General features: G+C 37.7%; 1 protein-coding gene across 4 annotated transcripts in view; it reads left to right on the forward strand.

Annotated features, from left to right (window-relative positions):
* The window catches only part of STAG2 (STAG2 cohesin complex component), a 70137-nt gene that overhangs the window by 2386 nt on the left and 43512 nt on the right, over positions 1 to 24239 (forward strand). The gene's annotated exons all lie outside the window — the stretch shown is intronic.

The raw sequence follows: 24239 nt of genomic DNA on the forward strand, positions 1-24239 counted from the left end.
GCCCCCGCGTTCCAATGTGGCGCGCCCGGCCGCGCCCGCCGCCCATTGGCCGCCGCCGCGCGGGAGGCGGCCGCTTCCTCCGGGCCCCTCCGCGGGAATCGGGGCGAGCGCGGCCGCCACTGCCCGGGCTCYGCTCGGCGCCCCGCGGGCACGGCTCCGGGGCTGCTGCAACGGAACCGGAGGAAAACGCCTTTTGGACCGCTTCCCTGGAAGCCGTTGCACAGCCGCTCTTATGCTCTCTTGGAGTTTTGTTGAATCCTGTTTTAAATGACCAGAAATGAGAGTTCCTAGCGTTTCCTACTGCGAGGTGTTGTCCAAGCATACGTCTCCCTGTTAACTCTTGGCAGTTCAGTTTCGATTTGTGATTGATAGTTTCTTTCGCGTCTGTAGTGCTTGGCCATTCGAAACAACTTTTCCCTTTTTTCACAGTCTCTTTTCCTTAAATCAACAATTATTTACTATTATTCCTGGAGTATTTATCTGGTATTGAACTTTTCCAAAGCTTAGCCATGCGCAGGCTGGCTGATCTGTGTGCAGGTAAATAAATACCACGAATGATTGTGCAACTGACAGTCATTAATCTCTGCCTGTCTTGGTATCATTTGCTCATTATACTYAAGTCATAGTTTTGTGGATCAGTTTTCCTGATGATCMGTCACAGACTCAATACCACAGATGTAGTATGGAGCTCTTTATTGGGTAACATAGTTTGTTTTCCTTTATAGCCATGATAACAGCTTCATTGCTAAATGGAACATGGTATGAGAGCTGCCATGCTTTTAGCATAAACATGCATCTTTTTGCTGCTGAAAGCCCTGAAGGTGAATGGGCTGGAATCCCCACACTGTTCTGATTAATTAATCAAAGTATAAAAAATCTTCGATGTTATRCAAAGGAGAAAAATATTAATTGAATCCCATCTCTGACAAATAGGTCTTGATCTGTAACATGTGAGGCTCATATTGGTACTTCTTGACAAAACCAGTGACATTTTATRATGTTGTCTGCAGGTGGTCTTTGTGCATCCTGTGAGACAAACCCCCTGAATTTCTGTTGCTGATGTTTGTGTTAAGTTAGCTGTGGTGAACTTAAGGTTGGCTGTTGCTTAATTTTAAAATCAAATGATCAAAAAACCCCCACAAAAATCCCACAGGCATGGGACCAGGGAATAGGACAGACCAGTTTTTCTGTGATACTTCCTACTCTTCAGATAAACACAAGTTATGCACTTGGGCCAGAGTTACAATTTTGGAGCTTTTTCATGCATTTATAGTTTCAGGAAGATAATGCTGAATAAWGTCAACAAGCAGTGTAAGGATTTGTTAAACTTACGTTTAAGAAGTTTAGTTAAAATTTATATGCAGCTCTACTTTTTATAAAGTTTTCATGTTTCACAACTGAAAACTGAATTTGAGTGAGTTGGTTCAAACCAAGGATTCTGTGATATTTGAATATATTTCAAAGAAATTGGGTTCTGTGAAATGACAAAAAATTGGTTGTTCATAGATTATTAAAATACTTAGTTTAAAAATGCATTATGTTATTTGAATAGCTCTCATTTGATAAATTGGAGTATTCAGTTAGCTGGTTGTTACTCTAACTCAAATCCCATAAATATATCACATTTGAACTTTACGTGTTCAAGTCTTTCAATGTTTGGAGTGAAATAATTTCYAGTTGGAGTGTAAATAGAATTGTCAGTTAAATACTCTCTTGGTTTATTTTGTCTCAGTATAACTTACCAACAGCAACTGAACTTAAAAAAAAAAAAGTAATGTAGACAGCTTCTCTTGAATATTACATGCTACTGCAGTCTCCTGTAGAAAATAGCTGCAGGCAACAAACCACTTGAAAGTTCCTGCTCTTGGTGGTGGGAGCAACTGTGTTAGACTTAGTTAAGTCATGAAATGATGTTGGCACATCAGAGCTTTATGAACTTTTTAAAATTAGATTGCTCTTTGTCACTTATGGTTCAAATTTAGAATGATTCCAGAATCCTCGTTTGTCATTTTCATTTGTGGTCTCACTGTCTCAGTTGTTTTGCTGCAGGCAAGTATTTTAGGAGAGATGAGCTTTTCTGAAACTTGTATGCCAGCAAAAACAGGTTGTATGTTTTACAGAAACCTGAAATACTTTGGTTGCTTTTTTTTTTTTACCAAATGAATCCCCCAGAATAAGCAAATATTTTTCCTTATTGCTTGTGCTAGTTGATTGTGGTACTGGAATGCTGTGTTTTGTCAGATGAGACTAGGTTTTGAACTCAATGTGATCTCTGCCCACAGTGTCCATTTCTTCTCTGATTAATTTGAAAACTTAGGAGAATATTGTAGGTGGGAATTTCCAAAATTGTACTTCTTTGCACTATTATGATTCTGTACCCAAATGGTTGAGTTTTGGTGGTGAGTTTTGTTTGTTTGTGGGTTTGGGTTTTTTTTTTTTTTGATGTGTGCAATTAGGAATATGTTGTTGAGTTGGTCTCTGTCAGGGAGATGTGAGAATTTCCAAGAGCTTCATCTGGTTCAGTACTTGTTTTTTTTCATAGAAAAAAGAAGTGATTGATAGCAGCCATCAACATACSAGTTTAATACTCTTAAATAAATGGTTTGCTCTCTTTCTCAGTATCACTTAAAACATGCATATTCTGAAAACTTCATCTTATATGAGAATCATTGACAAAGAAGAAGAGAGTGATAACCTAGTCCATGGGAAACTGGAGTGAGCAGGGAATTGGAGTTGTAGGTTGGAGAAAAAAGATTGTACACMGCAAATCTGTGGAGGAATGGGAAGAGCTGTTTTCCATGTGCATCACAAAAACTTACATGGTGACATATAAGCTTATGGCCATGGTTTAGATTCAATGCCATCCAGCATTTTAGAAGAACTCGCCCTTTAAATTCAAAAGGTAAGTAAAAATGGGAATTCTTCATGGTCCCACAACTCCTCTGCATTGTAGTCCTGCGGTGTGAGCTGCTCTGGGTCTCCGTGTGCCTCCTAACCCTTGTGTCCTGTTGACTTCGCGCAGTTGGAACTGAACGGGCCGCAGGTTGAGAGCGTGGAGCCTCTCCCGGCAGCACGGGATGGGCCGAGCCCCGCTGCCGGCAGCGTCTCGGTGCGGGCGGCCCGTGCAGCGGCCCCCCCCGGTCCCCAGGGGGCGCCCCGGCGGCGGGGCCGCGGCTGCGGGGGAGCCTGGACAGGGACYGGGGCCAAGCTAAGGGCTGGGGAGCGCCTTCGGTCGCCTTGGCAGTGTCACATCTGCAGAGCTGGAGCTCTCGGGCGAGCGTTTGTTCAGTCTGAAAGACTGCTTTGAAGAGTAAACCGGTTAAGCTCTTCCATTCAGTGAACAGGTTTCGTGTTTGAAGATTAGKCCAGTGATTTCAGTTGGCTTTTTATATTAGAAAGAAAAATCTGTTTTCTGTATCTATGTGGTTTAAGGGGAAACCTTGAAATCTGATGTGACTTTTGACAGGGTCAGGTATTTACTTAAGAGTGCTATACCAAAATCTTRTTTTGAGAGAATAAGTTTAAAATTGCAGTTTAATCATTTGTTGTTCTAACTAGAACTTAATTTCCTTAGGTGTTCTCATCTTGAAGTTCTTAAAAATCTGATGAAGTTGGAGTTGGAGGTTCTTTTTGTAAGAACAAATAACAAAGTTAAGAGAAATGTCTGAAGGTGACCCTCATTTAGATCACCGACAGTTGTAGAACTGGTGTTGATTTGTTGAAGTTGAGAAGCTTGAGGGGCTGTTACCTGACCAGCTTTTGTCTTGAGAAGGATGTTTCACTGTTCAGGTATCAATACATAAACTTTGTTATTTTTGTCTTGGTCCTGTCATTTGATGGGTGAGATCACTKAGACTAGATCAGAATCCTAGATTTGATGTGTTATGCCATTACATTATTTCACAGAATACTCGGTTTTTAATATCTTTTAATTCCCAAGTGTTCAACTTTTTAAGTCTCCTAGATCTACAAGATCTTGGTTAGAGAAGAAGGGAAAGTGAAACTTTTCTTTCACAAACATTTTCTGAGATCTGGCACCCAATTTTGGAGATAGGAATGTGGGAAAATTTAATCCATCAGGGTACCCTGTTTTTCATGTGGCAGTTGGCTTTTCCTAGCCTTTACTGGCTACAGATTTGCATGGAGGAGCRTCAGACTAGCCTGTATTTAAACTACTTTATGCCAGTTTAAGTCAGAAATGAAAGACATGCAGGACTATATACTTCTGATCTTATTGTGGCTTCAGAGGGAAATTAAATTAGTTGTCAGGGTAGCTGCTTTGTCCAGGTATATACTTTATTGTTGTCTTTTCTGCACATTTTTTTGATTGTGTAGCTAGCAGTGATTTCTGCCTTTGGAAGGCTTATTTTTATAAAAGAACATGATCAGAAGAGGGAGTAAATGTAAGAAGATTGGCATATATAGCAGGGTGGTTTGTGATCTGTGATTGAGAAGCTGATCACAATACCTACCCAAAAAAGTATCTGAGAACATGTGTTGGTTGGTTTTGGAGTTTTTGTCAATTTTTTTTTTTTGGTAGGTAGGTGAATGGTTTATTTTCTTATGGTTCTGAACCTAATGGCATATTAGTCCTGCCCTTACACAACTCTATGGRTTTTACTTTTCTGTACTCCATTTCAGTAAAGGTTAGTTATTTTATTAGAGCAAGAGAATATGAATATGTATGACACTAGAAATCAGTTTGCTTTCTACAGCAGTTTTTTTGTCACTTCTGTGTAGCTCTGGAGAGGAAAGCATTTTTACATCTGTTGCCACTGTTCAAAGGTTGCTAGAGCAAGCTGATGACTTCTGCTTGTGTTTTGAAAAAGGTCTCATATAATGCATATCTCTGCAGTGGTTTCAATTCGTAAAAATTGTAGCTGAAATTTCAGTGTTTCCTATTAACAAAACAGTGAAATTGAATACACTGACATTTTGAAAGAGACAAAACTACTGATCACTTTAAAAAGTAACAACAAACCTTAGGTATGCATATTTTAATTAGTGTTGGGATTACATTCCAGAACTGGCTTTGGAGTTGTYGCAAAGGTTTGGTGAAATGCTGCTTAGCTTGTGGCGTGTGAGTGAATGAGCTTTGGGTGACATGCAAGACACCTGACCTTACCTGTGGGCTCCCTTCCCTTCTCCAGTGGTACCTCACTCCCAGAGAGTGCAGACATCACATGGTGAACGCTTGTTTGGTGCTTCCTGGGAAGGTGTGTGTTGTGCTTTGTGTGGTCACTTGGCTAAGAGGACTTAATGAAGTTATTTTCCTATTGCTTAATCCATRTGAACTGACTGGAAAGAGGTGGGCATTTTTGATTGGCATTCTTGATTATGGCTGAATTGCAGTTTTTTACTGAACATAGGATTTCAGCCTAAGTTTTRAGACCTTCCTTGTAGCATCATATCTGGAAAGAACATTGACTTCTACTTCGTGTACAAATTAAAAAAAGCTAAGGTTCAAGCTAAGGTTTTTTTAGTCTTTCGTGCTATTACCTGTTATTCCTTTAGGTAGAACTCTCAGTTCGTTCTTTAAAGAAGGATCAACTGAAAATTTGGACCATATCAAGTCTTACTAAGCAGATAATAAGCAAGTGATATATTTGGCTGATTTTTTTTGGTCTGAGTGTAATCTTCCTGTAAGGAGAGTTTGTATGGAGTAGTGATGTGAATATTGAAGGTCTGTATTTTTTCTTGTGTTACTTTTATTARTGTGCTGTGGATAATTGAATATCTAGATTACTGAAGTTACAAAAAAACCCCAATGTAAGTAGTAAATGTCAAGAACACAGCCTTGTAATTTATGCWTGCATTTGAGGTGTCTGGTTTTCAATTTGAAGGTGACCATTGGCCATTTCACTTCCGATTTTCTTAGAAACAGAGAACTGACTAAGTGTGATATTTTTTTCCAAGGGAGGAAACTGGCAAAACTTGATCAAGTTTGATCAAGTTTTTTTTTTTTTTTTTTTTTCTTTCCAAAACAAGAATGACCAGTGGCTGCAGTCTATATATGGCAGAACTGTGCTTGTGGTAGAGAAATAGGGAAAAGAATTGATATATTATATTTAAATTGTATTCTTTACCCTAAAAATATATTTGASAAGGAAAGGCTATCATATTAATAATTTAGGATTAATAATATAACAGTTTGTAAAACCAGGGTATTTTGTACTATTTTGGGATGGGAACAATATTCTTTCAGGAAAGTTCCAGTTTGGTATATGTCTCTATAGTATTTTATTTTTATTGTTTCTTATGTACTGTTTGAACAATTGTATCCAAAACACTTTCTTTTAACACCACATGAAATGAAGCTTTGCGTTATGAGCGTGCAGTTGCTTTCTAGAAATGATGCCACAATGAAATAATTATTAGTGTTCTTGGTCACAGAAYTGCATAGGTGGGAAAGGACCCCTGGAGGTCTCATCCAGCCTTCTCATTACATCTTGTCCTGTAAGGCCACTTGTCCAGTCAAGGTTTGAATGTCTYAGAAGATGAAGTGTCCACAATCTCTTTGGCAGTCTACTAGGCTGTCCCTGTTGGAATGCCCTTTTTTATTTCAGATCCTTAAGTCATCTTAARTTCCTGTGAAGGTTYATATTTTTCCATCTCCCAGTATAATATTGTAAAGTATCCCTTAATGTTGAGGGCATGGGACCAAAATGTCCTGGTTTAGAGCTGGTGATGTTGGGAATTTTAAAAAGAGAGAGGTGAATGCCTACTGAATGACTTTTTGGTACCTATTTTCCTCTTCCCTCTCGTTTTGCAGTATTTATCCTTTTCCTTCTGTCCMTGCTCAAGCTTCACTATTGACAAAGTCTTGCAAATAAAACTTCCTTTCCTAAGCATTTACCTGTTCGCTTAAGTGTCATTCATATGCTAATCAAAATTATTCTTTTTGCAGTTTTCATATTTAAGCAGTGGTATTTTCATTCTTTCTRGAAGTATTATTTCTAGAAATCCACAGTTCATTTGAAACTGTGGTAACCAGAAAGGAAGGCTGCACAAATATCTCTCTTGGATCTGTGGTATAGGTCTGTTGTTRCTTGCCTAATAAACAGTTGGCTAAAGRAAAAGGGAAACTGGCTTTTGCATGTTGATTTAGGAAATGTAGCAATGGTTTAACAAGGCAGATTCATCARTGACAGTRGAAAATGTTTGGGTTTTTTTCCCTACTGAATTACATTTCTGTTTTCAATATTGTGTGTTTAGGTGTTTTTGTTTCATTAAGTGTGCTTCCATTCAACTTGTTTTGCTAAGCTGTATTTTCAAAACTGATATATATTAGTATTAGATTAATTAAAAAAAWRTTAATTAAGAAGTATTGCTGATRCAGTGATGTGTGTATGCTGTATAACCACTSTGCTATGAAATAAGCCAGATTTTTTACACAGACAAGCTGTGGCTTGACAGTTRAAATATAATCAGAAAAATCAGCCTTTATGAATTTTATTTGTCTTGCTGCATTGCATTGTCTCTGTTATACTGCTCAATTTCTATTCAGCAATGYAATGGTTTTATGAAAGTTAATAAACTTGTGTACTTAGAGTATGACTGTATCTCAGAGTGGTAGTTGGTGCTAAGCAGAAATTTTCGAAGGTGGCAAGACACAGATTGTTTACCTCAGTATGCTATAAAAATGTCAAAAACATTTTTAGACACTTCCAGTTCAATTGCATCAGATAGAAGAAAATATAGAAAGTCATCTTCTTCATATRCAGTTGGCCACTCATTAAGATTCTTCCTATTCACCCCCAAATGCAGTAACAATCTCTGTAAAATTGAATTCTCAAGGGTTTCCTTTTTGTGCCAAGGGGCTGTAAACTATGCAAAGCATACCTTGCATTCAAAACTGGTTAGGGAAGTTTTGTTTACAAGAGAGGATTTATGCATTCTTGCATAATCCTACAAATGGGCTTAGTCTTCCCCTATCTCCAGTGAAGGGAAGCATGGAAAAATTCTAATGATTCTTTTGGATGCAAGACTGACTCAGTGTTCCTGGTAGCTTGGGGATTTAAGAAACCTACTGAAGTTCTTCCGTTCTTTTATAATAAGCACTATTTGTTAGTATATAAGAAATAAGCACCCTAGGAGATGAAATGGGATCCCTGTGATGAAGGAAAAAATAGCAAGAAAGAAAGGAAATGTAGGCAAGTGTAAGAATATGGTGTTGAGTGCTAGAGTGTTTCGAAAATATGTTGTATGTCCAGTTGTGTCATCTTCTCTTTTCTGTCTGTTGTGTAATGCGTTGGCATTGAGTTATTGGATACATGCTGTATAAGTAATTGCTTTAATGCAAAAACTTAATCTTGGAATACATTACCAGATGTGGAAGGTGCGAATGTTTGTCTTGAATGTTTAATCTTTCAATTCCTGACTATCAAACATTAAAGGCTCTTTGAGCAGGATTTGGAGGGGAGGAATCAAACTAGCAATCTGTTGAAAATGTAATTTTTTTATGTGAGGGTAGCTGGTGGAGCAACTAGTTACTTCACTAATGTGAAAGAACAGAATCAGGCAGTTATGTAACTAAGTCATTTTACAGCATAACTTCAATGCAGAGTTTCCTCTCATTCATAGCGTTCTTCTTTCCGTACTTGTTCACTTCAAACTACTGAAGATGAGCCTTCCCAGTCGTAGGCAGTTCTTTGGGTAGGTGCTTCTGGTAGGGTGGTTGGATCTCTATGTCCTGACCACATGTTTTCGTGTTAACCTTGTGTGCCTGTGTTTTCTGACCACTTGAACCCCACAGGTGAATTGTTTTAAGGAGCTAAACTGTAAAGAAGAGTAGTTTTCTGTGGGTTAAATTCCTGTGTAGTCAAATGTGTGCTGCTACTGCATGGAAGAGGATATGGGAGCTTTTGGCCAGTGAGAATACAGAAATATTCAGTATTTCAGTAGTTGAAGCGTGGTATTAGTTACCTGGTCCAACACTAGTAGCAGTGTCTACTGTAGGGCCAGGAAAAGAAAACTTTATTCCTGCTGTCATCTACTACTTTTTGCTGGTCTTACTCATAAAAACCATTAGGCTGACATGCCAAATCCTAAAGTAGTCCTCTAATCTYTGTAGTGATCTCTGTTTTATCTTTTTTTTCCCCCTGAAATGTTACAAAGTCTGTCATAGATCAATTAGAGCTCCGCAAGGAAATTCAGGACCGTACTTGATTTGCATTAATTTATGCAGGCACAAAGATGATGTACATTTTTCTCTGGTTTCAGTCTGTGTGCTGGTTAGAAGTTGTGCAGGTGTTACTGGGAATAAGATGGAAGGAGTAAGAGAAGGTTTTAGGAAGAGCTACAGAAGATTCTTCTTTCAGCCTTGGCATGGGTAATCAGATGCTGTTGTAAAAACCCTCTAGACCTCCTTCTTCAGCTGGATGCTTACCAGCCTGTTGTGGTTAGATCTTATTATGAGCCTTTGCACTCTTGTGTTTTCTGTGGTTTCTGGAAGCTGCAGTGCCAGTTCTATACGTGAGGTCTGGCTTTGGCCTGTTCACAGAATATGGACAATGCTGTGCAGTGAGCCCGAGTCCCATCTCTCCTACTTTTCAGAGATTTTTGGGGCATGCTGAGGCTATGGGTTTTACCTCTGAGTAATTAAATCAGACATACTCTTTTTTATTCTAATAAAATATTAATGTCCTTCAGAGGTACTGAGAAAATGCCTGAACATGTCATGTGCTTTTCTTTACCTCACTTTTTGTTCRATTCAGACCATTTTGTTGTCTTCCACTCTTGGAAAAAAGCTTGCAGAGTGCTTTTTGCAACATGGGATACTAACTAAGAAGATGCTGACTTTCTGTAGATGTTTGGGAAGAGCTCTGCTGTTGAATGAGCCGAAACTCTTAAGTTGTATTTCATTGCCTAATTCCCTGCCATTTTAGATTTTAAATCTGGGAAACTTGTCTGCTCTAGGCAGAGCTCTGATTTATTGAAAATAAGACTCTATATGAAAATCAAACTGTCAGCTACACTGTAGGCTGTGATTTTGCTTTGTGAAGTTGTAGTCTGGTCAGGAATACTAGGCAACAAGCAAGTCATATTTACAAGATTTTTTTTGAGTTCTGCAGATCATTTTAGGTTATACAGAGGATTACAGAGATGTGGGTTGTTCAGTATGCATTTATATAAGCYGTGCTGGAACAGGAGTTTCTTTTTTGGTGTTGGAATTTGTAGCAGGCAGTGGGCATTGGTTCTTCCCAGTTTTGCAGGTGCTCCTTAGAAGGATTGTTGTGAATATAGCTGCAGTTGCCTGAGCTCTCTGTTTCTCCTTACTGCTGTTGAAATGTTTCTGTGGGACTTCCCTGCTTGGAAGCATGCCAGAATGAGTGTGTGGGAAGACTTAATACTTGCTACTTACATAGCATTTCGTATGTTCAAACTCTTCTGCAGATACTAACTAATCTTTAACATTTGAGCCTAATTTCTGTCAGTATAAATCAGTAACAGGCAGTTATGACTCCTGTTTTTCTTGATGTCAAAAGAACAAAATGCTGTAACTAAAATAGTAARAATAATCTTTATAATCTCATTAACAAACTGGTTTTTGTCACTGTACCCTTCTGGCTTCATGTGGTGTAGAAGAAAGTTACGAATGGAGTGCAGTGCTACTCTTCAGGAGGTCTCTGCGTTGTAGGATGCTGACTGCKGGAAGGAATTGCATTGTGTTCATTTGGTGTGTGGTATTTCAAGCTTTTCTGTGTTGGTTTTTGTTTCTCCARTATTAAGGTTTATTTCTTTCCAGGCTGGGGACCCATAGCATATTCATAACAAGTAATGCTGTGAGAATAATGTTCATTCTGAGCTTGCTGCTTAAGGACTGTCATTCATTTTACATTGTAGAGTTAGGTTGAAAATTCTTGTAGAAGTTACTATGGTTTGCCGTACTTTTGTTTTGGCATTGTCAGTTAACTGATCTTTATTAAATAGAACTGCTATGACAATTCATTAAGCTGTTAAGTTTTAATTACTGTCAGGTTCTTGCAGCACCAAAACCAAAGCAGCTGTAGATGTTTTTATTAGTGTCCCACACTTTACTTTGAAAATTACTGTTACATTGTTTTTTGTTGATGCTGTTGATCAGCTCTAAATGACAAGTGTGTTCATAGAAGTACTTGGCTGCAGCAGTCTCTGAAAAATCAGCATATGGATTTCAAACAGATTTATAATTAATAAAAATGTCCCTTTTGACTGGCAGTTTTTGCAGATAGTTTGTTTTGCATTCTATTAGCCAGATTTTCTACAGCTTCTTTTTATTTTGAATAGATAGTAAAATAGTTTTCTTCATGTAGCTTACAACTGTAATTTGCATGAATTTATAAATGTGTGTCTTTGCAATTTGGATTGGATATGTTTTCGTATTAAGCATCCTTCTAAAGTGTGGCTTCAGCAGTTCTGGCTTAAGTATTAAGATTTTGTCATTCCAGATTTTGCTTTGGAAGTTAAATATGAAAGTTTGCAAGAAGAGGTTTATATAGAGAGTTAAATGCTGGAAACAGCGTGGATTAATAGGAAGAAGTATTGAGATCAGTGTCCTTAGTATAGGTGTGGTAATCTGCTAAACCAGCTCATTTTCAGCACCAGAACTGGCCTGGATACTCTTCTGTGGCATTGGGTACCATCTTGGAGAYACTCAAAGAATGCTGAGGAAGATGAAGTGGTGAATTGGGCTTCTTGGTCTTAAGCTTTTAATAGAGAGTTCAAAAAGAATTTTCCTAAATTAATGTATTTTTTTTTCATTTGTTTTCTGGTAATAGCATGATTTGTAGAAGCTATACAGATCAATAAAGAAAATAATTAGAAATAGAGTTAGTTCTCATTACMTACTCTTGGAGCATTGAATTAGTCAGTTGTGAGTGCTGTCTGTGTTGAAATAAAGCTAGCTCTGGCTTTGCATGAGGGAATGGTAGATTGTAATCATGTCTGATGTGTTGAAGTAATATTGTARTAGTAATGGATTAGAGAACCTAAATGGGACCACTCTTGGTTGTACTTGGTGAAATGTGCTACTGGTTCATTTTTCACCARGAATTTAACATTTTTCTATTTCTGTCACATCTCTGCTGCTTTTATTGCCATGTTATGTAGGCTTTAGGCAAAGGTAGTCAACTATTGGCTTGTCAAGACGTTGAATTTATTCAGACAGCACAAACCAGAGTGAGTTAAGAATTTTCATTACTGTGGRAAAAATGGCACGTGGGGCCAGTCTTTGCCGTTTCATAGCTGGCTAGATAACATTTGATACAGGCACTTGGGTGCTGTACTAAGTGTTCCTCATAGTGCCATAGCCAGAGAGGGTAGGCTGGATTTGGAGCAGTCTATGGCAACTTCTAAAGCAGTTGTAGCTACCAAAACAGTAGGGACATYTCTGTTTGCTTTTGATGGAATTTGACGGTTGATCGTGTCTGCCATARTGTCTCACTGATTTTCAAAAGAGCAGTTTTGCACCAGCCACAGGACTCTTTTGTTGTGCCAGCTCAGCTTATTAAACTGTTGGAAAGCTAATTCATTTGAAAAGAAATTAATAGATTGTTGCTCAACAAAGGGTCTGACAAGTGCCCTTGACTGTGAAGTATGGCCAGAAGTAAATGCACRAAGGGGGCAGTGGGATTGCTCTTTCTCCTGTGGCAGTCCATCTATTTTATTGTTTTATGAAACTGCTATARTTATTGTTTGTATAGTTATTTCATTCATTATTTAGCAAAAGAGGATATTTGATGCAATCGCTTCAAAAATTGGTGTAAATGTCCTCTTAGTTGATAAGTGAAAGGAATAATGGAATACAATTTGAAATTACTAGAATTTGGCCTACTTGTTATTGAGCAGCTTCCTTTTCTATAGGTAAATGCCACTTTGAGAAGGTGTAGAAAAGGCAAAGATTGTGAAATAGGAAAGTAAGTGAAAATGGTGGAAGTGCTTAAGTTGTAGATTGCATTTTGTATAATGTGTAAGATACTTTATATTCTAAATATTCAGTAATRGGGGTGTAAAACCCTGTAACTGCTGGAGAGCACAATGGTTTAAAATGTATATCCAGTTTTTAGATTTGGTAGTTTCTGCACAAWAGACTTAACAATGATGTTTAGAATTGAAGATTTTGTTTTGCARGTCATACATTGGGACTTGTGTACCYTGCAGTAGTCAAGAGCCTTAGAAACATGGGATTGCTTCTATTTGGTAACATGGTGTTACTTCTATTTAAGTGATTCTCTGGAGCCACAAATCTGGGAATAGATTATACTCCAAGTGAAGTTGAGGAAGATTAGTCTGTTCAGACTCTTTGGTGGCTTTACTTTGGAATGAGATGGGTATTGTTCTGAAAATGCCATGGAGTAACTCAGGACTGGGTTATTGCTGCCCTGARTGTTGTTCCTTGTGGACTGTGTATGTTGACACTACAGGTGGGCATACTTGTATGCATTATCTACTTGTATTGCTTTATGGAGTACAGAATGAAATATTATTGTTGAACTTTTTAATATCTCGGAAGAATTACTAGACTACTAAACCTCTTAATTGAGAGCTTAACTAAAATAAAGGCAAAAGATACTGCAGAAAAGCTAGTAGTACTCATTTTACTTAATAAAGACTAAATAATATGGTGGGTAGATACTGTCCATTTCATAATGTCTTTTTTCTTGCTCCTCATATGAAAATACAGTCACCACTGAAGCAGCCATAGCAAAAAAATTGTCTGCTATAAAATGAATGAGGGAAGATTGGGAAGAGGAATACTTTTTTCCCCAGGTTTACAGTTTTCTTTGGGCATTTTGCGTTAATTTTTATTTCTGGTTTCAAACTGTTTCATTGGAACACACGTAATCTGTGTCTGGTGTGACTTACAGAAGTTTGTGAAAGGTTTGTTTTACAKGACTAGAAATGAATAAATTATAATTTTATCAAATTTTCTTAGAATTCTACTCTTCATGAGTGATTTTATGTCTGTATTAAGAATTATCAAATATCAATATTTCCTGTGAAAGAGGAGAGTTTTTCCAGTTGGGGCTGTACAAAAGGTTTTACTAGTAAGTTCTCTTCACTGATGACAAAACGGTCATGTATCCCTCCTTTCATGTGAATGAGCAGACTAGAGTGCTGTAGTGGTGCTGGCTTGATATTTGTGGCTTTGAGCTGATAAGGTTAACCAAGTCATGTGCTCTTTCACTTTTTGTTCTCTCCCTGGCAGTTGGGGGGGATTGGTACCTATGTGTGCATTGGTGTTATTGATGCTGTTTCAATCAACCACAAGCAGTTTCAAGGGAATATCTTGAAGACGTATTGTTTCCTTGGGGATTTACTGCATTTGCAACATCACACCTCACATCCTGCTGCTTACAGAATATGATTATCAGCCATTAGKGCTGAATATTTAAACATGGTCACTACATAGTCTTTCCCTTCTCATCTCTGATTTTATTTTTTTTTCTCATCATTAAAGCTCTGTCTCCAGTCTGTTTAATTTTTGTGGTCTCGTTCCATGTGGTGTTTTTCCTTTGTTCATTGTTCTGSTATGAATTCTGTCTCCTTCTTAGTCTTGCTGACTAAGAAATGTTGATGAATTTTTACAAAATGAATTTTTATACAAAATGTGTTTTCTTAATTGTCCTGAGGAAGATATAAGTTCTGTCTTTTTTCTAGTTAACAKTCAGTCTGTAAATGCTTTATATTAATTCTCCCCCCATGCCCCCTCTCCCCCGTTAACCTTTTACTCCAGAAAACAACAAAATCGCATCAGAAGTGTTGAATGGTTGGGTTTTGCCATTAGGTTGCCTAGATGAGAATGGCTGACAAGTAGTATGTCATTGCACATCAGAGACTGTGTGATATAGAAAACATCAAATGGTATTTTGACCTGGACAGTTTAAATGTTTTTGGTTGGTTTTGTTTGTTCCAGCACACACCCATGTGGTCATACTTAGTTTACATTACACCACTGTTCAGGAGATGCACATGTTTTAAACCATGTAATTTATTAGTAAGTAATAAATAATATTTATTTAKTCTATTATTTTAATGTAGATTTTGGGAATGGTAACTATTAAAATTAGTATTCGTTGCTTTAGGATAGGGAATGAACCCTGTCATAGTGCATGAACCCTGATGTGTTAATTGGTGAGAGATGTGGTTTAAATAGGCAGCCAGGGCACTTCTTTGTCTTCTCTCCCCTGCAAATATTAGCTGTCATTGTGAACAAGAACATTATTTTGGTAAAGGGGAAACATTTAACAGCATAATTTTATGCTAGTTCTTGAGGGTTGTAAATATTGCAGTCCAGCAAATACTTGGAGATTTCTTCAGCTGGAAGTTCCTACATGTGTTGCTCCAAGGTTGTGCCTTGTATGTAAAGTGAAATGCTTGATGATATAAAGTGAATTGCTTGATGAGCACTTCATTTTCTTCAGAGTTATTGGAGGACATGAAAATATTTTGGTATCTGCTTCTGGAAATACTGTTGGACAGTTGTCTTTTTCTCTGCAAATTGATGTTTTCCCTTCTATTTAAATTAAGGATATTGATTCTTGGGGAAGTCAGGTGAAGATACGTTGGTTTTGTTAAAATTCTAAGTTTTTACTATACAGTGTTTAACATACCAATCGAAACAACTTCAGTTTTCTCCATTAAATATTCTTTTGGAGGGCTTGAGGGGACTTACTGTGATTGCAGTTCTAAAATGTGTGTATTCAGGTTGGGCTGCAATACAGAATTARATACAGAAATACTGTAATGTACAGAATGATTAAGCCTGCCTTGCGGCCAAATATATCTTGGTAGTCTATAATCATTGTACAATTACTTTGCTTGGAAGGAAGAGATATGTATTTGTATATGGTACAGMGAAACCTAAGGACATTGTTAGGCCTAAAAGGGTAAGGTATCCTTTCGGATCAGATTTTTTTGTAGTCATAAAATGCCAGATTTATTCCCTTAATTATGTTTTAGGTATTAAGAGTTTTATGCATTGGTTTGTGAGGAAGCTATGTGAACAACAATTTTGATGGAGTACTATTTTTATATMCCACTATGAGGGTGAAAAGGCTTATTTAGAGCTTGTAACTGGTAGTATGTTTACTGCATGTAAATTCAGTACTAATGCTTGATATCTAAATTTTAAAACTTGCTTGCTTTTTTATTTTTATTAATATACATGGATGTTAATTGGAGTTAATTGCCTTGGAGACCTATGCRGAGTTCTGTAAATTGAGTGATATCTCTGGGTCTTGTGAAAGCTTTTTTCATTTCTCAGATGGCATTTGTGAGTGTGATTTTATTTTGCTGTTGAACAGCTGTGACTTTGCCATTCTCATGCTTCAGTCTTTCAGCTACTCCAGCTGTGTCCTTAGACCTCTCCTTACCACATAAGTTAAGTTCAGGAGGAGCTAATTACTGCTTGTTCGGGGCCTTCATCCATCTTCTCTGACCTTTTTAAAGGTTCGGTGCTGCTGTCTGGCTCCCTCTCTGCTGGGCTGCTGTTCTTACCTTTGTTCCTTCCCGGCAGCTAAGACTTGCACAGAAGGAATTTTACTACTCTGTGGCCTAGCAGGTCTATCCTGCTATGATCAGCTGCAAGAAGTGCWTACATACCTTTCTGGTTGTTTTTTTCTTCTACCTTGTTTTCATAGTGCACTGTGTATTATATCAGGATCTGCAGTTCTAGGATAGTTTTTGCACTTAGCATGTGAAGTCTTAAGTTAATTCTCGTAGTAATAAAATTTATGATCTGTAATTAATTTTTTTGGCAGGCATCTGTTTCACAGTAATGAATTGGTAGCAGTTCCTAAAATGTCTGTTGACTGTCTAGAGAATTGTAGGAAAGCTGGCATTTAAAAATGTTTCTCATAACTGAAAGAAGTGGGCAGCTTTATATTAACCCATCTTTTCTCAGAAAATCCTAAAAAACTTCCAGTTGAAATCTGTCAAAATGTAAAAAAAAAGTGCATTGTTTTTCTCTTGATCTCTGAATTAAAAGGGTACTTACTTTCCTTTAACCTCAAAAACACCCTGAAATAAAAAGAATCATATGCTAAGGAGAGAGATAGTAGTTGTATTTCTTAAAAAAAAAAAAACAAAAAAAGAACTCCACAAAATCCCAAACCCAAAACCTGCCAAAGAAAAGCCCAATTTGACATCATGTTGTAATCACTATTGTCTTCAACATTTAACAGCAGTAGAAAACTGTGGCTCTGATTATAGGTTCATTTTAGGCTGCTTGCAAGACTAAATTCATACCATTTAATGATCTAGGATTTTCATACCCTAGGGCAAGATTATAGTAAGTGGAGGTCAAGCTGAACAACCACCAGACTGATTTACACTCGGATAAAAATGTTCTTGTCTAACAATTAGATTGAACGTTATTACCTCTTTCCTTAAGAAAGCATCCTCTGAATAGAATATTAGTCTCACCTTTCAAGTTTGTAGAATAGTAGAGGATCCATGTATCGATGGTTGCTTTCATTTGTATTGCGGGGTGTAGGACACTTACTCCAATCAGAATATTATTCTAATGCATAAACTCTACTTAATGAAAACAACAGTCAGTGATGCTGAAATGGGGAGAAGAACAAAAATCTTGGAAAGACATAACCTTTGTTTATTGACATTTGAGTCTTGCCARACATACCTGCTAAGTGTGTTTCAGTGAGGTTGGTTTAGTTACTTCTCCAGATCAGTTGATTGACTAGTAACCAATGTTTTGACATTTGTCTTATAGATCATGACCAAAACAGTGAGAGTTTTTTAATATATGTTGGGTGAACAATTAAGCTGTCCTCTGAAACATTAGTGGCAATTGCATTTAGTTAACGTGGGCAAACTAAAGGAAAGATGGTAAATATATTTCAGTCAAAACGTTGTGTCCTTGTAACTAAACATTACATGTAGCAATTTTGTCRGGTGATGTTAACTTCCAATGGCATGTCTGTATAGGAATTCCATTTGAGTTGAAACAAGATATTATACTTGTAATCCCGATTAGTGGTAGAACAGCATGAGAATTCTATACTGCTGATTTATTGCCAGAGCAATTCTAAACATTAAATGGCTTTTTGAGTAAGAGCACAAAGTTGGCAGTTTGCATTAGTAATGTAAAGAGATTACTATAATGTAGCTCATTGTTCATCCAGTGTACTTTTGAAATTGGTGCCTGGAGCATTAAAATGATGACTTGAAAAAATTTGCTATATGATGATACTTAAAGCGTACTTTTTTTTGTATATTAGGTATATTTTTATAGGTTATTTTTTGTATAAAGGTATTTTAAACATGCATGATTCYTAATCCAATTACCTAATTTTAAATCTCTTCCCTTTTCCCATAGTGTATAGCCAGCCCTGTGATGACAAACTGCATGTAATTAATTTTTTTTTTTGTAAGCAAATCATGTTTTAAGGGTCTGTGAACTTGGTGTAAGTAGTAAATAATTTTGCAGAATCTTCTCTGGTTAAAAAGTTTTTATTTRCCATTAGGTGTTACAATTTGATGTTATGATCCTGAGTGGTGATCACAGACTTCTGGTACAAAGTAATTGGAGAACAAAATCTGTTAGACATGAGCAGAATCTAGTGAGTTCAACACTGGAGTAATAAATAATTATGTAATTGACGGCTAACTAATTAAAGTCAAAGAAACACTGCTCTTGAGTAGGTATCTAGGAGAAGTGAACAACTTAATATGGGGGATTCAACAAGATTGAAATTCTGTTTCAGAGTATTAAATATGTGTTTAGAAAAAATCTATTGGCTTATTTCAGCATTGCATCAGTGCACAACATAAAATGGGAGTAGAAAGATCAAAGCAATATTAAAGAGGTATTGCCTATTTTAAATAATCCCGTTTCTGTCCAGGTGTTCAAAATATTTGGAATTGTCATTTACTGAGAAACGTCAAAGAARCTAAAGGAGGATTGAAAAACTGTACATGTTACAGTATGTTTTGCTCTCAATTGCTGAGTTACCTGTTTCTGATTTGGGTGTGGGGAGGTTGGAGGCTGGTATTTGTTACAAAACAGAGAAACCTGTCCTAGGATTAGGAATGCRTTTAATTGGAAAAGCCCAGCAGTTGTTGGGGAAGATGTGGTGACAGATGCAGCATTGCATTCTGGTAATTCTTGGTTTAATAGTTTGAGGTAATTGCAAACTGATAAGGCAAATATGATAATGAACAGAAAACCRCAAGATGACACGGTTCAGATAATAAATTAAAAGCTGAAATTATGGTGAATGATGGATTTTTCCATGCAATGAAAAGTTGTTGGACAGCTATAGGTTTTGTTAGTTGTCCTCTGGTGACTTTTGCCATGGCAGTTGACTTTTCCATCCCTCTGTCAGAGGTTACCTCCTATGCCACAAAAATCAGCAAGATGAGATTTGTCAGCCCTTCAGTCTTCTCTGTTTGGAAGTTCAGAATATTAGCTTTAATTGTCACTGCAGATGAGTTGCCATTAATAGATCTGTCTGTACACCAGAGCATATGCAATGGTTTCTTTCGTATATTTTTTTTAGTTGGGTGGTGGGTTGGTATTTTGTTTTTTGGTTTTTTTTTCCCTTCTCCAGTGGAACAGTAATTATCAATCTTGTAAAATTTCCTCCCCCAACAGCCCCCCTCTACAGTATCCTGTCAAGAGTCCTAGAAAGGGTTGGTCAGCAGTAAATGTATCTGAATTTGCCACTCACAACCATGATTATTAAACTGTGGTACAAATTAAATATTAGATTCTGTAAATTCAGTCAATACTGCAATATAAATGATTTTATCTTCTGCACATACTAACTAACTTTTAGCAGGCAAAAATGGTTTTCACTATGCCCRGTAATGAAGGAGCTAGTAAACTATGATGGCTAAAAAAGGATGTTCTTTTTGTGTGTAATGTTGGGTAAAAACAATAGCTGGATTTCTTTCCTTATGCYCAGGATGGCATTTTTGTCTCAGCTGGAAGGAGGAAAAAAGAAAGGAATATTTAGAATGCGAGCCTTGTTCCATGTGCTGGAGGTGAGGGGCTTGGTAGCTCCAGGTGCTGGAAAACGCTGTGAGTTTCATGCATCACCAAGAGCACAGGGCAGTTGTGAATTCAGCTCACCGGTGCTATAGGGTACACCCCGTTCCAGAATGCCTCTCTTGGAGTGGGGGAAGGGGGAGGAATCATAGCACATGTAGCTTGTTTAAGAGACATCTGGCACTACTGCTCCTTTTTTTTTTTTTTTTTTTTTTTTTTTAAGGAAAATACAGGAAAAAGGCAGAAAGTACCTTATCTCAACAGCTTCTACTGTGTTGCTGAGCTTGTAAGTCTGATAGTTGTAGTTTTAATATTTTCAGTATATTGAGCATTGCTCAAATAAAATATTTACTACAAATTATGATACTTGCATAATGTCACCAGTAAATTTTCAACATAATATGAATTTAGCTGTAGGGTATGTCTGTCTTTTGAAAGAGGAGGGTGCTAATGCTTTATTTACATGATGAATTTGCTCAAGAACAAACTTGTAGGGTACAGCTTTATTGGCTTTTTTTCTTTTTAGATTAAATGAATGAACCAGAGGTTTCATTTGGGTTGATTTAATAAGTTGTACTTGTATGTTTTATGTCTGTGTAGAGTGAATGCTTCTGTGTAAAGGATATTCCTGCAAAGTAACAGAGGCAGGAAAAGAAAATAACTTCAGAAGGACAAGTCTCACTAACCTTTGCYTCAGAATATTTTATACACATCAAGATTTGCTCAGTATTTGTCAGCTTACTTGGTAAAAGGAGGAGTGGTCTCTAAAAAAACCTGAGTTTGATATACTCTTTTTCATGTTAGCTTTCACAGAACAGGCCTGGTTTGTTACAGCATTCTCAGTTGGCTTAATTTGTTACCTGCCACAAGAAAGCAATTACAGAGTTGAAAAAATTGATTTAAATAATGCCAATATTTTTGCAATGTTCGTAGGACATATGCAAGTGGCCAGGCTGCTTTCCTCTGGATGTTTAATGAATGTCAGTAGTTAACTCTGGGTCTCGGTCTCTCTTTATGAAGTTTCAGTGCTAGTCATCTCTCCCACAAAATTATTTTAAGAGGACTCGTRTTTAGGCTTAGTGATGATAATGTTTTTTTATCCAGTAATTAATTAATTAATTGGTTATTAGCATTCTTCATTGTGGATATATTCAGTTCTCAAAATTGTATGGGGAAAAGCCATGTACATCACAACTGCTGTTTCATATAAAATTAGTATTCAGTACTGCAAATCTACGAACAAACCAATTGGGATTTTAGCCCAAATGTTATGAGGGAGAACAAGAACAAAACGTTGAGTATTAAAAACGTTGAAGTTATGACTAAGGATGTATGGAGCACAGATGTTCTGAGGTTGGCAGAATTGCAGAGATAACTTTTTAATGAAAGATAACAAGGTTTTTATCTTTATTTCTTCWGTCTTGGAAGCGAAGCCAACTTTTGCATACATGAGTAGTTTGCTTGAATTTTATTTTGTAAGGATGATTATTTAGATTGATTGTCGAAAGAGCTATAATCCACTTATGAAAGGCTTAGGTTTTAGCTGTCATACTGCTTGGTTTGGATGCAGCACAATAYTAATTTCTTTTTTCTTAAATATTCCTTTTACTTTTTGATGGCACAGATTTTCATTTGGCTAGGGAAGGATGGATGATTGGTCTTGATTGTATACACAGAGAGCAAGGTAATGGCAGTCTTTGGAGCCTCAGGAGGTTTCCTGTGCTGCAGTGAGAGTGTGGATGGGGTGGGTGGGAGAGCAMCCAGCACTGGGTGCAGAGCAGTGCAGCCTTGCAGGTGACCCAGGGGAATCTCAGACAGTGATGTCCTTGCTGTAGCCCAGGCCTGGTAGAAAAAAAAGCTGGRCTGATTGGGCAAAAGACAGCAGGATGATACTGAATGAAGCATCCTCCTCCTGTTTTTCTGGGGTGGTTTCTTTTTTAGGTGTTTATAAGATCAAGGTAGGACTAACACARTTTGACTCATGCCTGTGTTCTTTTCTGTTTCTTTCTGTGGTGAATTTAACATCTTTTAGTTATTGTCTGGAGCCAGTTCAACCATTTTTATATAGTGTGAAGCTTCAGCTAATRARCTRRTGAATCTCAGCTGACAAAACATGCARTTAGGTTGGTCTCTTTTTGCCTTCTGATCTTGGAAGGTGTGGGATCACCATGGAGGGGAGTACAGGGGGCTCTGCAAAGGGCTGTCCAAAGTGCACTAGGACCTGCGATGATCTAAGCTGGGAGATGTGCTAGAGAGATTTTACTTTCCACTCTACAGTGGTTTTATTTTGTAGGGTTTTCCCTTATTTCAGCCATGTAATACTGACTGTGTTTTAGAATAGCAGCTGAAGCTATTGCTGTATGTACTTGTGTAGTCCCTCCTCCAGAATTTGTAATCAAATGCAGTTGTTCTTAAAAATAACACGAAGTTTTAGGCACAAACCCCTGGTGATCTTGACTTTTCTAAGGGGAAAATCTATATGGTGGGAGGGGAAGCAGCGAGAGTCCTCTAAAGTGAGGCAACTTGCAGGCTCACATTGATCAGTGCAGAACAAAAAATAGAACTTGCTAGATGGGGGATGCCTTGTAACTTGGAAAACCCTGCCTCCACCCTGTGTACTGAAGTAATTCATTGCTGTTGGCTGTACCATTGAACAATTCTACTTCTGCTCAAGGATTTGCTGTGTAGCAGGTTACCTGCTTGTTGTGGACTGTGTATATCTTCATCCCTAGCTTTTACAAGAGCAAAGATTTTGAGGGGATGTGCAAAGTACTATTTTTGAAAATTCAGTTTGTGAAGGGGCATCTTGTTCTATTCTGTAGTTTAATTTGGAAATGGACAGCATTTAGGCAGCTGGAGGGTGTGCTTGCCTTGTATCATTAATGAACCATTACTCCTTTTTTGACTTAAGTAGGCATATGTGGCTTTTCCCCCCACCTTTTTGCCACATTTATTTATTTTTTTTAAAGTCTTGGTTGTTATCTGACTTGGCTTTTATTCTTCCTAAGAGCCTCGTTTTCCACGCAGTCAGGCTACAACATCTGGAAGCAATCTCTTCTTTGGCAAGGAAAGATGTGACAGACACAGTGAGGTGTAACTTCTACTTTTGTTATCTTACCTTTGTGTTTTTAAGAAATCCAAACCCAAACCATTTCAAAGATATATGGGAATTTCAGGTGCCTGTTAGCAGACCTTGGGAGTACTGTTGGACAAGATGATTAGAAAGTAACACAGGTATTTTCCCCTTTAATAAGCRTAAGAGATGCATTTATTGTACAGATATCGTAATGCATGTATCAAGTGCTTTAAAGCCACATTTTACTGGATAGTGTGAATTACTAGATGCCAGTATAAAAAACCTCATAGGAGTCAAGCAGTAAGTGTACTTATGTTTCAAAGTAGTATTTAACTTGCTTCATTTAAGATATTGATGTTATTAATGGTACTTTAATGAGCGATCCTATGACTGTGAAGCACTGTATCAAACTCTTTTCCTTCTGTAATAGTTGTTTCACATAATAAAACTAGCAAAAATCCAGAAGTACTTTTAATGAGAAGGGGATTATTTGGTGGTCTAGTTGAGATTGGCAGACTTACCAGGGTGGTACAAAGGTCCTTGTGTATTTATTACTCACTTTTCAAGTCTCTAAAGTTGGTGCAAAGTTTCAATGTTCACTTTAGGTTTTAGCCTGACTTCTTTCATATGTCATTTTTTCCTTCATTCCTCCCTCTCCCCCACAATAAAACCTGTTTAAGTTTTGCTTTCACAGTAATTTATTTGTTGACCAGTGTGTGCATTACCTTTGAAGTCCTGTGTTTCGATGTCCTTGGCTGTTTTGGCTGTCTCTCTCAGGTTCTGGGGTTCCTCAGCCACTGTCCTCCCTATAATGAAAAGGGAGGAAATGCATATGAAAAAGGAGTAGGGAGAGTGCTTTGAGGAGACAGCTGAGACTGGGCAGGCGTCTGATGATTTTGGAGACAAGGTGCTGTCACAGGTGATGCACGTGTCCCAGGCAAGGTTCTTGTCTGCAGGGCTGCTCTCCCTTTGGCAGGTGAGTGGGAATAGGTGGGTGATTAGGGTCTTAGTGCCTGCTTAGCCCCACAGAACTGCAGCCTCTTGGCAGTGGCTCCTCCCARCAGTGGTGGCAGTGGTTCCTCCTGGCAGGAACCGTGCAAGGCCTGCAATTTGGTATATGAGATCCTGTGTCGCAGCAGAGCTCTGCCACTGGTGGTGATGTGCTGACCC

This window comes from Malurus melanocephalus, unplaced genomic scaffold (assembly GCF_030028575.1).
Source record: "Malurus melanocephalus ecotype Western Australia unplaced genomic scaffold, MMel_1.1 scaffold_56, whole genome shotgun sequence".
NCBI lineage: Eukaryota > Metazoa > Chordata > Aves > Passeriformes > Maluridae > Malurus > Malurus melanocephalus.